The sequence below is a fragment of the Ictalurus punctatus genome, chromosome 10, assembly GCF_001660625.3.
Source record: "Ictalurus punctatus breed USDA103 chromosome 10, Coco_2.0, whole genome shotgun sequence".
Lineage (NCBI taxonomy): Eukaryota > Metazoa > Chordata > Actinopteri > Siluriformes > Ictaluridae > Ictalurus > Ictalurus punctatus.
In genome coordinates, this window is record NC_030425.2 from 20,471,003 (window position 1) to 20,484,842 (window position 13,840).

The 13,840-nt window shown below is 37.9% G+C and overlaps 1 protein-coding gene across 4 annotated transcripts in view; it reads right to left on the reverse strand.

Annotated features, from left to right (window-relative positions):
- arnt2 (aryl-hydrocarbon receptor nuclear translocator 2) overlaps nt 1–13,840 on the reverse strand; it is a 131,847-nt gene that overhangs the window by 38,886 nt on the left and 79,121 nt on the right. The gene's annotated exons all lie outside the window — the stretch shown is intronic.

Sequence of the window (13,840 nt, forward strand, 5' to 3'; positions counted from 1 at the left end):
GTCTTTATTTGCCCATATAATTTTCAGAATTGTCCCACTGAGCTGGTTCAACATTAAAGAAAAATAGAGAACGAGTCTTACCATTAAATAAATCATCTATTTTTCTCAAGTTGTTATGCTTTGTACATTACACTATTTAGATTTACTTATTTATTTTAAAAGACTGCTGTGTTTTCTGTAAACAGAACATTCAATTATAGGATGAAGATGTTATGAACTATAATTAATAATAAAGTACGCATATAAACCCTTAAAGATGTCAACTTTTTTTTTCTGAAAGTGTATCAGCAACACAACACCACAGAATATTATTATTGTTACGTATCAGAGAAGGAACTCTGAACTACAGTTCCCAGCAGCCACTGCACCGCACTACATCACAGTCACATGACCACCTGCACCTGAATCAGGTTCTTGTTAACGAGCAATCGTGTGTATATAGCCACAGTTTGCACTGCACTCCTTGTCTTACATTTGTCTTTCTTTGCTGTTGTCATTGTTGCTGTGTTTACGTCTTTGGTTCATGTTTAGTCTTTGCCATAGTGTCTTTTGTGTGTTTGTTTTGGTCTTCATTAAACTTATTATCTGCACTTGCATCCGTCTCCTGATCGTGACATTATTATTACTATTATTACATTTTTATTTAGTTATTGACTGACTGATTTAGTAGTAACAGTAGTAAGTTGACATTAACTTTTGTTAACATTTTATTTTGTGCTTTGCCAATATCGTGCTCGATTTAGTCATGCTAATAAATAAATGCTGCGTGAAATAATTGCTTGAGAGAATAGAGAGAACAAGTGAGAGAAAAAGCAAGTGAGCTGAGTGAAGGACAGAGTGTCCTGAAAGCATGTATGGGTTCCATATGTGTTTACTGTTGGCATGTATGAAGAAAGAAGAGAGTGAGAAAAAAACAACCTTCTGACCCCTCTACTGACCCCATCAGCCCCAACCATATGGGAAGAGTTCACCAGAAATTGTTTACTTCTTCTAAGTAGTAGCAGTAGTGACAAAATGTTTCTGATTTAACTGATCAGTTATAGTGACACTGGAGGCAGAGACTTGTGGTCTACAGAGACTGCATAGATGACAGGTGATCATTTTACAGTCAGAAACTGCAGTGCTGAAGCCCCTTATTTTAGATCAAAGCTGTATCTTGAGCTAGCTAACGATGGCGTTGAGATGCACAGTGATATGGAAACACTGACAAATGAGACAAAATACAGTATAGTCCACTGCAAAGCTGTCATATAACTGTACTATTACTGATGCTTTTATCCATAACTGAGGCAAAATCTAGTCCAAATACAGAGTCCAAGTCTGAGGCAGTTCTGGGGTTTCAATCCTCTAATCACTAGCTCAGAACTTTAACTGCTGAGACATCACAGTCCACTATTACTGGAACAACACACTATCTGCATTCAAACACGTTCCTAGCAAAAATAAAGACGCTAGCTAAAATTAAACAACGTTTTCATAATACTGTTGAACTCCTGATTCAATTTTCTATAGCAGCATTGCTTGGACAGTAGATTTACAGGAAGGCAAATCACAGGTTTATATTAATGAACTCATTATAATACGCTGGTGTTTCTATGGTAACAGCTTACACAGGAAGAGAACACATACCATTTTCTGTGAGGAGATGTTTATCATTTTTGGAGTCTCTAGTGTCAGTGCTTTGTTAGAGGTAAAGTTAGTTAAAGGTACTTTAGTTAGAGGTAATGTTAGTTAGAGATAAAGTTAGATAGAGGTTCTTTAGTTAGGGGTAAAGTTAGTTAGAGGTCCTTTAGTTAGAGATAAAGTTAGTTAGAGGTAATGTTAGTTAGAGGTAAAGTTAGTTAGAGGTAATGTTAGTTAGAGGTAAAGTTAGTTAGAGGTTCTTTAGTTAGAGATAAAGTTAGTTAGAGGTACTTTAGTTAGAGGTAAAGTTAGTTAAAGGTACTTTAGTTAGAGATAAAGTTAGTTAGAGGTTCTTTAGTTAGAGGTAAGGTTAGTTAGAGGTTTTTTAGTTAGAGGTAAAGTTAGTTAAAGGTACTTTAGTTAGAGTTAAAGTCAGTTAGAGGTACTGTAGTTAGAGGTACTTTAGTTAGGGGAAAAGTTAAAGGTACTTTAGTTAGAGATAAAGTTAGTTAAAGGTACTTTAGTTAGAGGTAATGTTAGTTAGAGATAAAGTTAGTTAGAGGTTCTTTAGTTAGAGCTAAAGTTAGTTAGAGGTTCTTTAGTTAGAGCTAAAGTTAGTTAGAGGTACTTTAGTTAGAGGTAAAGTTAGTTAAAGGTTCTTTAGTTGGAGATAAAGTTAGTTAGAGGTAAAGTTAGTTAGAGGTAAAGTTAGTTAAAGGTACTTAGTTAGAGATAAAGTTAGTTAGAGGTTCTTTAGTTAGAGGTTTTTTAGTTAGAGGTAAAGTTAGGTAAAGGTACTTTAGTTAGAGTTAAAGTCAGTTAGAGGTACTGTAGTTAGAGGTACTGTAGTTAGAGGTACTGTAGTTAGAGGTACTGTAGTTAGGGGAAAAGTTAAAGGTACTTTAGTTAGAGATAAAGTTAGTTAAAGGTACTTTAGTTAGAGGTAATGTTAGTTAGAGATAAAGTTCGTTAGAGGTTCTTTAGTTAGAGGTACTTTAGTTAGAGGTAAAGTTAGTTAAAGGTACTTTTGTCAGAGGTAAAGCTGCTCCATTATGTTTTCAAACACAAGAAAGTCTTTGAGACAAACGAGTTTGTGCTTTGCAGTTTCTCGGTAACATGAGAAGCTGCATTTTTTTTTGTCTTGTTTACTTTAAGAGAGAGAGCAAAAAAGCATTAAACATAACTATAAATAGATATATCAACATATATGACATATGAGAAATTGCTGTGGTATAAGAGGAATAAAACTCTTGTTATTGGAAAACAATCTGCTTCGTGTTGGACTGCCTCACATCACCCAGTTGTTGATCATTTTCTATTTTTTGTAACAGCACACCACATCTTGTTTTATTTCTTACTTGTCATAGTGAAGCATTTGTGAGATGCTTGTAGAGTTGTCAGGTCCACGCAAACCACTAACTTCACTTCACAGAACGCACCACGGCCTCCAAACATGGCCGCCCCGGACTACACTCCCCTGAACACGCTGTTGTTAACCTGCTCCCAATCACTGGACACACACACACACACCTGTTCCCAATCCATCACATTCACACATACACTTTAAAAGAGACTCTCAGTCAGACAGACCTCGTGAGGTAAACGCTCAGTTTGTCCCACACATCTGACTTTACCTAGCCTTGTTTTCGGTGTTGGTTACTCTGCTTTTCTGATTATTTGCCTGTTTCTTGATTTTCCAGTTTTGCCTTAGCCCAGTATACTCTGTTGATCGCCTGACCTAAGCTTGTTCTTGACCTTGCCTAACGTTTAGATTTGTTTACATTTCACTTCACTGAAGACGCTTGACTGCAATGGTATCTGTCCCAGTCCACCTTTCATGACACAACGATGCAGCTAATAGCTGAAATGTTAGCTGAAGTCTGGCTAGTGTTAACTTTTGATAAGCTGTAGAATATCAAGTTGCTGCAAGAACCAGTCCTTTAGCACTGTGTCAATCATGTTGCACTACATCAATCACTAGTGGGCGTCGATTACCATATTCTCCCCAGGAGCATCTCCATATCTCCAAGAAGCACTCCTTACACCACTTGCTGCATCATGATCCTAGAGGAATGTACACATTTACATGTATATATAAAAGGGATTAGGTTCAAAATTGATTTGCTCTGCATATGTAGCTCAAATCATGTCAAACCTCCAAACCTTACTTTTCTACTCTCGGACATGATGACACCTAATATATGTCTTCAACAAAGCTGACTCCAATTGATTCAGATTCGAATTGAACTCGGAGACAAAGAAAAGAGCCGCGAGGAGAACAGTGTGTACCGTAAATGTATGTGTGTGGGAGCACCAGCACCATGCTAGGAGACAGTAAGCAGGTCTCGGTGTGATTCTGCTGTAACACTATGATGCTCAGCAGGATCACAGCTCCATCTTTTCCACGGCCTGAATTGAAACAGCGCCGTCTCCACTGTTGTTCAGAGCCGCCAGGACGCCTTCCTGCCCACATACAGCTGAAACATCATCTCTCACACACTTCCATTTCATCTCTTACGCCCACCGCAAAACCGAAAGCCATTTAAGAACCCCTTCATGCTGCTGGCTGAATGCTATGCATTCTGGCTTCGTTCAGTTTTTTATTTTTTTTTTCAAAAGCACATCAAAGTACAAAGTATCAAAGTATGCAGCGCTTTTAGACATATCCTCTTTCTGAACGGCATGAAGGTAGAACAAATGCTCAAGATAATTTGTCCAAAGGGATTTGCAAATGTTTCCAAAGCAAATTTGCAGCAGAAAAAAGCACTTTACAAATCCACACTTTATGTGGATTCATCACTATTTTTAACAGTCACACACGTATGCAATAAACTTTTGTACTTATTATTAAGCAGTGAATAAGCATCATTATCCGTGGGTAAAAGGGCGGATTTGCCACTCGAATGTGGCTCACAACTGCTACCACCTTCTCATTTGCTATACCATCAGGCATCGTTTAAAAAATGTTATGCAAAGAACTAAAAAAAAAAAAACTAACGGTGGTGCAGTTATAGGAAAATAACCAACGATGGGGTGATGTGGTGCCTTTACCACCACAAAGTTTCCCATAACAGCAGGTCCTGGTGTTTTATTCCTTGTATACCACAGCAACATTCCAATGACAATTATTTGTATTTATTTATTAAAGAACAGCACATTATACTTAGATCAGTTTTTACTCTCAAGGTTGTGGAACATCCACAAAACAAGTTAGTTCCAATTATTAGTCTTTTTTTCCTCTCGCTTTAAGATGTTAAGACAAAAAATTACACCTTATCATGTTAGCAAGAAATCGCAAAGTTGTCCATCCTGAAGACTTTCCCATGTCGAAAAATCTGAAGGTGGAGCTCTACCTCTGTTACAAAGCACTGACACGGCAGACTCCCTCCAAAATTGTTACATAAACATATACTATATCAGCAATTACATATCCATCCATATATATATCTGTTAAATAAATGTTCTTAAATTGATTTACTATAAGGTTTCGACTATGTAAAACCTTCCGACTTCTCAGAGTTGGTGTGGTATAATTTAACCAACTTAAAATCAGCTATTTGCTATTGGTCTATCCATCCTCTAATGTGCACTGTTACAGCTAGTTCAGATGAACACAAAACTCCCATGAATGATTCATGCAGGCCTCACTCCGTGCTTGTTCTCTTTAGCATTTAGCCAGGTAAAACATACACACTTCTGATTTAAAATAATTATACAGAATGTATCATATCCAGTATAATGCTAAAATAATTATGACTATTGTAGACACTGTACATAGAAATCACTTTTTTCTAGCTAACACATTTTCCCATACCGTCTTCTACATTTTATTTATTGTCTCCTTACTACTCTAGTCTTACTATACTATACTAGTCTTGTAAATTCCACAAATTAAAATTCTACCCCCCCCCCCCCCCCCCCAAGAATTCAATGGGATGACGCTTTCTCTCTGCACATTTCTCAATGCAGTGTAAGTTGCAACACGGAAAACTGATATTCTGTCCTTAAAAACAGCATCAAATCAGGTTTGACATGTGTATATATACTGGTTTCTATCTGGTCCACTGATATATTTCATGATGAATCTGCATAACTGACAGGTACTTGGTAGAAGACAATACCTGTCTTCTGGTATTGAGAGCATACTGAAAATAGTGCATCCTTAGCCATCTTCCACTGCATCTATCATCGTCTGACGGAGTTCTTGAAGGTCGGCGCTATGGAAACTTTGCTGTTATAATAACCTTGACTCTCCTGGGAAGGCTCTCCACTAGATTTTGGAGTGTGGCTGTAGGGATTTTGCTACTTCAGACAAAAGAGCATTAGTGATGTCAGGCACTGATGCTGAGTGAGGAGGTCTGGTACATAGTCGGCATTCCAGGTCATCCCAAAGGTGTTCAGTGGGGTTGAGGTCAAGGCTCTGTGCAGGTCACTCGAGTTCTTCCACAACAACCTTGGCAAACCATGTATTCATGGAGCTTGTTTTGTGCAAAAAGGGCATTGTCATGCTAGAACATCTTTGGACACCTTAATTCCAGTGAACTCCGAGTACAACCCACAATAATCAGCTACAAGATAGAAATCTGTTTATGTTTATAGATTACAGTAAGTCATACTGTGTCATAAACCACATCATCTGGTCTGTGTGACATTACCATATAACTGAATATGGTTAAAATATTTGTTTATAAAAAAAAAAGATCTTGGAGGAGATCATCCAAAGACATCACTTACCTGTTAGAAGTTTCATAGCTAATAGTGCCAAAATGAAAGCGTAAACAATGGAACCCAAATATGGCTTGGCTAATCAACTAGTTTTGGGGTGAGGGAAATATTGTGCAAATATACTATTGATCAAACTATTCCTTTTAACTACTGTTTCCCATAAGCCGACAGCTCGGATTACATTCTATTACACTATTAGCACCTATCCAGAAGTTTCTCTAGTTCTGTGCCATTCTACACAATATCTGCTACACTAAACCTGTAAACCTTGGCAAGCAGTCTCAACAGCTGTATAAACCTGACTGCATATGCACTCTCACTCCATGACACTGGCCTAGCCATTATCAGAGAGTAAGCATAAGGTGGGGGAGGATAAATAATGTGAATATTGTTCATATTTTTCCCTCGACTGCATCCAATCCAGTGCTGTGTTGGTCCTTGCCAGTACACATACACAATATATCAAGCTGAGTGAGTCATCACAATAGCCTAAAACTGCTAACTGCATTCATGAGAGAAGTAAATAAAACATCTGCAGACTTTTAGGCTTAAGTCTAATAAAAAAAAAGGGGGGAGTGGACAAAACCTAGGTTAGAATGTGAGGATTTAAGTTGTTAACATGCTACAAACAAATCATGTGGAAGGAGAAGCTAATATATACTCAGCAAAAAAAAAAAGAAATGTCCTCTCATATTCAACTGCATTTATTTCCAGCATATATCTTAACACTTGTAAATATTTGTATTAACATAAAAATATACAATAACTGAGACAAACTGATCAAGTTTCACATACATTTGATGAACAGAAACGAGCCCCTGAACAAAGGGGGAGGGGGGGGGGGGGGGGGGGGCAATATTAAAAGTAACAGTCAGTATCTGGTGGCACCGAGCTTGAAGTACTACAGTGCATCTCATCCTCATGGACTGCACCAGATTTGTCAGTTCTTGCTGTGAGATGTTACTCCACTCTTCCACCAAGGCATTTACAAGTTCTTCATCACGTCTGGGGGGGACACACGGTTACATGTAATTTTCCACTGCAAGGACGATCAGCTGTCCTTCCTGTCTCCCTGTAGCACTGTCTTAGGTGTCTTACATTACAGACATTGCAGTTTATTGCTCTGGCCACATCTGCAGTCCTCAAGCCTCCCTGCAGCAGGTCTATGGCATGTTCACGCAGGTGAGCAGGAACCCTAGGCATCTTTCTTCTGGTGTTTTTTTAGTCAGTAGAAAGGTCTCTTTAGTGTCCTAAGTTATTGTAACTGTGACCTTAATCTCCTACCGTCTGTAAACTGTTAGTGTCTTAAGGACTGTTCCACAGGTGCATGTGCAGTAATTGTACATGGTTCACTGAACAAGCATGAAAAACATTGTTTAAACCCTTTCCAATAAATATCTGTAAAGCTTATTTAGATTTTACTAAATTATCTTTAAAATACAGTCTCCTGAAAAAGGGACGTTTCTTTTTTTTTGCTGAATATACATGGGCTAGCATCTCAGAGGTACAACATGTTGAACCTTGAGGCAGAAGGGATTCAACAGCAGAAGACCCCATCAGATTCCACCCCCGTTAGCCAAGAACAGGAACCTGAGGCTACAGTAGGCACAGACTCACTGAAACTGGACAGCTGAAGATTGAAAAAACATCGCCTGGTCTGAGATGCTTCTCTGCTCACCACAGCTATAAAGAGTGGTTATATTTGAGCTACCCTAGCCTTCCTGGTCATTCTCCTCAGCCCTCTCTGAATAACAATGCATTACCAGCTGCCAAACTGCCGCTCATTGGAGGGTTTTTTTTTTTTTTTTTTTTGTATATTTTGCACCATTTTATACAAACTCTAGATATTGTTGTGCATGAAAAACCCAGATCAGCAGTTTCTGAAACTCAAATCAGCCCATCTGGCATCAACAACCATGCCACGGCCACTGATCATATATTTTCTGCATTCTTATGTTTGATGTGAACATTAACTGAAGCTCTTGAACTGAAGTTCTTTACCTGTTAAACATCCTTTTATTGCTCAGGTTCTTACTGCTGATATTTGCTAGGGCAAAGCTTGAACTGAAGTAATAGCCAACAATTAATTAGCGGACTTTCCTTTTGTTTTAATAAAGGCATTAATAACTACCCTAGTTAGGATTCTGCATTTAAAAAGGATACAAGTTTAAAGCTTACTGCCAGAAAGCCACTGCTGGGCCCTTGAGTATGACCTTTAACCCTCGACTGCATACCTGTGATTGTTTGGAAGTCATTGTTAACAAAAGCACTTGCCAAATAATCTAAAATAATTAAATATAATGTAAATGTTTATGAAGAAACCTTGCTGAATCATGTGGTCATTACACTTCTGGTCTGAAAAAGTTAAGTAAAGGAATCATTCTCAAGTATCGATGTCTCAGTTGGAGGTCAGTGCAAATGGAGCTGCTACAATTCACACTCAGTGTGTGCTCATGAGCTTTCTACTGTTTTCTCAAATAGGATGTCTTTGTATGTTGTAGCATTACAATTTCTTTTCACTGGAACTAAGAGGCGCAGACTTGTTCCAGCATCACAATGTCCCTGTGCACAAAGTGAGGTCCATGAAGACATGGTTTGCCAAGATCGGTGTGGAAGAACTCGAGAGTCCTGACCTCAACCCCAGTGATTGGTGGGGTTTTTCACACCTTTGGGATGTACCAGAATACTGACTGCACCCGAGACCTCCTCACCCAACATCAGTGCCTGACCTCACTGATGCTCTTGTGACTGAATGCGTACAAATCCCCACAGCCACTCTGCAAAATCTAGTGGAAAGCCTTCCCAGAAGACCGGAGGTTATTATAACAGCTATCTGGAATGAGATGTTCAAAAAACACACGTGGGTGTGATGGTCAGGTGTCCACAAACATTTGACTATATAGTGCATCTCTGCTCAATATATCTCAACATATCTCATACATAAGTTTTGTAACTTGTTACATTCTCCTACTGAGCAGTGAATTTCACATCAAACAGAATGTGTAAACACTTTCTCGATGGTGTGAAAATTGTTAGCTATGCTACGTTTGTTTAGATACATCCCTCACCATACGACAAAATAATACATCAAAATAGTATGCAACTATGAGTGTTACTCTGAGTTGACTCCACCTAAACTGCTCTGTGTTGGTTGCTACTAGGCCTTGGCTATAGTAAATATATGTGATGCCACTAATGTGACCACTTGTCAAGATGTCTTCTTGCTAAAGAGGTATTCTGGCTTATAAATAAAAAAAAAATCTGGCGGGATAAACCCGAGTATAAATTAGAGGTCGACTGACTGTTTTGACGATTAATCAGCACTGATAACTGATTGCTGGAACTACTGGTAAAAAAAAAATCCACACTAATAGTTTTTCCCAGTTGCGTCCGTTGCGGGAGCAGCTGAGAAGGGTCTGCTGCCATAATACTGTATTAAGCAGCCTCTTGAGGTAAAAGAAAAACTATCACTGACAAATTTTGTTGTTATTTGAAGTGGGGTTTTTTTTACCCCCATTTTGGACGTCTCCAATTTAAATATTTGTTTCGAGTGTTACATTGTGGTTCAATTTGGATATAAATCTTTTATTTACTTTAATATTTATTAATAGTTTATATATATATATATATATATATATATATATATATATATATATATATATATATATATATATATACACACACACACACACACACGCACACACGTTACAGTAAGTACTGTTTATTTTTGTAATAAATTTCAGAAATATTTTACTTTGACTGTTATGTTTTCATTCAGTGCCAAGTAAAAAAGACTTTCGGTTGATTAATCGGTTATCTGCAGGTACCGCCCACCTTAATTATCTGTATCTGGAAAATCCACTATCGGTCGACCTCTAGTATAAATTGCACCTGTGCCGTGCATGACTGTTACCTAGTGTCAGAATGATCCACAAACTATGATTTCTCTCATCACTGCTGTATTCACAGTGAAGACACCACTGCCATTCTATTTGTCGTGCTGTATTGCTAATTTTCTTGTTGAAACGCATGGATGTGGTTTGACATTTTTCGAATATGGTAATTTCACTCAAACAAGACAGTATGCTACCATGCACAAACAACCAGGTAGTAAGAATTAAATGGCAAATGCATAATAAAGAATAAACAGCACTCAGATAAGTCTTGAATTTAACATGCTACACTGGGTTTTAACCTTGAGCAATTGCTTTAAACAATTTAAGCTTTCAGCTTATGACAATTTCTTGAGAGTGGAGGTGCAGGGGTATGAAAATGAATATAAAAAGGAAAAGAAAACAAAAAGTTTTAATCCTATCCATATTTAATTTGCTCCATTTTCCAAGGTCGTGGTACGGAAATGTGAGTGAGATGTTTTCTGTGCTTATTCAGCACTGATGAAAGAGTACCGACACTGAGAGACCACTGAGGGAAAAGGATTGCTATCAACTTTAATTTCAGCACTGGCTTCTTTAAGGTAATAAAATACTCCCACACACCCAATTTGATCTGATTGCAGGAGGATAAAAAAGTTTCTTGGTAGTAGACATGCTGTTACTAATATATTAGGCTCATGATATTATCTCGGGAACACACTACAGGCTGAAAAGAATTCGGGCCAGAAATCGGAACAGGCAAAGCCTTGTACTGTGAATGAAACGCAGAAATGTTATTGTTGTTATTAGTAGATAATGACAAAACTGCAGATTATACCAAGGCATGAGGTAAAGAGGCCGAGGCTATGGGAAAAACATGGCTGTAATAATGTGCAGCAGTGACGTACACCAATAGTGTAACGTGAACCATTTAGTTTGTATGACTTTAAGACAGAAAGACTAGTAAACTACGTACAAAACGTGTGGCAGTCTGGGAAAACCAATCAGATATCACTTCCTGAATTCTGGAAAAATTAGCTTTGGATCAAAATTGAGTTTATATAACAGTATAATATAGATTATATACATTATTTACATAATAATTTACAGTTAAAATGCATGAGATTCTCCTGCAACTTCACATCATCATCAAAACAGAGAAGAGCGCCGATACACTTCGTACAAATTGCATGACAAAGGTTTCGACATTTTTGAATAAAAGACATATATAAAAATACATTTAGCTAATACAACACAAGTCATTGAATTAATAGGCCGTTATTTCCAGTGATGAGGCTTGTGTTTAAATGCCGGGACTGACCTTTATCTCAGGTGATGAGAGACAGACTGATGATGCTGATAAACCTATAACTCTTTCAAATGTGTCAGTAATGCTGTAGGTAGATTAGCACTTTTGGGTGCTTTTAAAATGCTCTAAGGTTAATTTCCATTAAGATACATTCAAAACTTTTTCATTTTCAGGAAAATCTGTATATGGTAGAAAATGTCAACAAAAAGAGGGTTTCCCTAGGCCGTGACACAAACATTTGCTGTAATCGTGTCATTAAAATAAATAAATAAAATAAAAATTGTATCCCACTGTTTTTAGGAGCTTACAGGAAATGATTAATTATAAATTAAATGATTGAGTATATGGTGCTTAAGGTAAATGCATAATAATGTTATAGTGTGAGAGTCAACAGTGGGTATAAATGTCAAATCATCACCCATGAAAATAGGACACTTAAAGATGATAATGGTAATACTCTGCAGTATTCCGATTTACTACACTTACAACATTTATTAGAAAGCTTGATCCAGACTTAATTAGGGAAGAGTTTCTGAGTGTTCATTAAAAATAAATAAATAAAGGCTAAGCATTTCGGAACTAGGGTTTATTTTGTTGCTATACTGCATTTTTCTGTTTTCTTTTCTTTTTCTTTTTTTTTTTTAAAAATGGAATTAAAAATATAAATTTCTACAGAAGACTTAAGATGTTGGCAAGACAATGGGAGGCAAATATCAGCTGTCGTTGTTTGGCGTTATTTCTTTGAAGTTGGCTTAGTGTGTCGCGCCACCTAACCTGCACCCGTCATTTTCTCCACATCAGCCATCTCTACAGTGGGTATCCATGCACGCTACAATCCTAATCCTAACTCATTTAGCAGTGGGGTAAGCGTGCTACTGTTTCCACTCTAACATAACAGCTTAAAGGAAAAGTCCATACCAAAACACATTGAATACTCATTGACCACTTTATTAGGAACACCTGGACACCTGTTTATTCAGGCAATTTTTCAGTCAGCCAATCGTGTGGCAGGAGCGCAATGCATAAAATACAGGTCAAGAGCTTCACTTAATGTTCATATCAAACATCTGAATGATAGTCTGTGGTAACTCAAATAAGCACTCTTTACAACCATGCTGAGCAAAAAAGCATCTCAGAATGCACAGCACATTGAAACCTGAGGTGGATGGGCCACTCCTGTCAGCCAAGAACAAGAATCTGAGGCTACAGTAGGCAAAGCCTCACTGACACTGGACTACTAAAGACTGGAAAAAGAACAAGCAACATTATTCCACTCTTCAACTGTCTTCAGCTTCGGGCAGTCAGAACCATTTCCCCAGACCCACTAACCACAATACAGGAAAGGTGAGTGGGTGAGTGATCTAAATGTCATGTCATTCTTTCCTTTCCAAACAGAAAGAAATGGAGGCATACATGTCACATGGCTTGCCTTAAAATGTGTCATATTTTAATTGTTTGACATACTTTCCGAGGCATGGTAGGAGAGAAAAAATAACAGGTAAGTGGGTCAAAGCAAGGTTCTACTGTTTATGTAACTGAGAGAGAAGTGTGCGCCAGAGAAACCAAATCAAACATGACCCAGCATGAAAAAAATATGAGGGGGTGTGTTTCGCTCGCCCACATAAGTCAGTTTCAACTAAATATTACCTGACATGCAAAGACTTCCACTCCGAAGCACGCACTGGACTGTTTTTCTGTGAGCTCCAGACTACTGGCACTGATTATGGAAAGCTCCCCCTAAATGTCCGTTATGGCGGATGAGGATGTCTGGATGGACTCACTGTTCAAAACAGCCGGTGTTATTCAGCTTGGGAGAAACTATGCAGATTTGGTTTCAATGCAAAGCACCATGGAAGGAAAACAAACTTCTGGAATCTGGCTCAAAATCTAGTGTACTTAAGTTGTTGACAGCAGAGAGAGAATTTCAATTGGGGATGCTTAAAGGAGAAGTGAAGAGAAGAGAACAAAGAACTACAGAAATACAGAAAGAAAGAAGGAAAGGGAAACAGAAGAGGTAATATTATGGTGTTTTCACATCAGTTGCTAAATGTTGCACTAGGGAACAATTTCTTCTGACACTAACTGAGACAGATATGTTTGTAGACACTTCCTTCAAATGATACCAGTCTCACTGGGTACCACTGAATTTGAAGGGACTCTTGGCAGGCATCATGTTTGGGACAACTTTCCTACATTAAGTACACTCTTTATCAACCGTGAAAAGTGGGAATGTATCCCAAACTAGCGACAGTGACTCCACAAATGTTGTCCAAAAAATATATCTTTCCAGTTGTCTTCTGATTGGAATTGC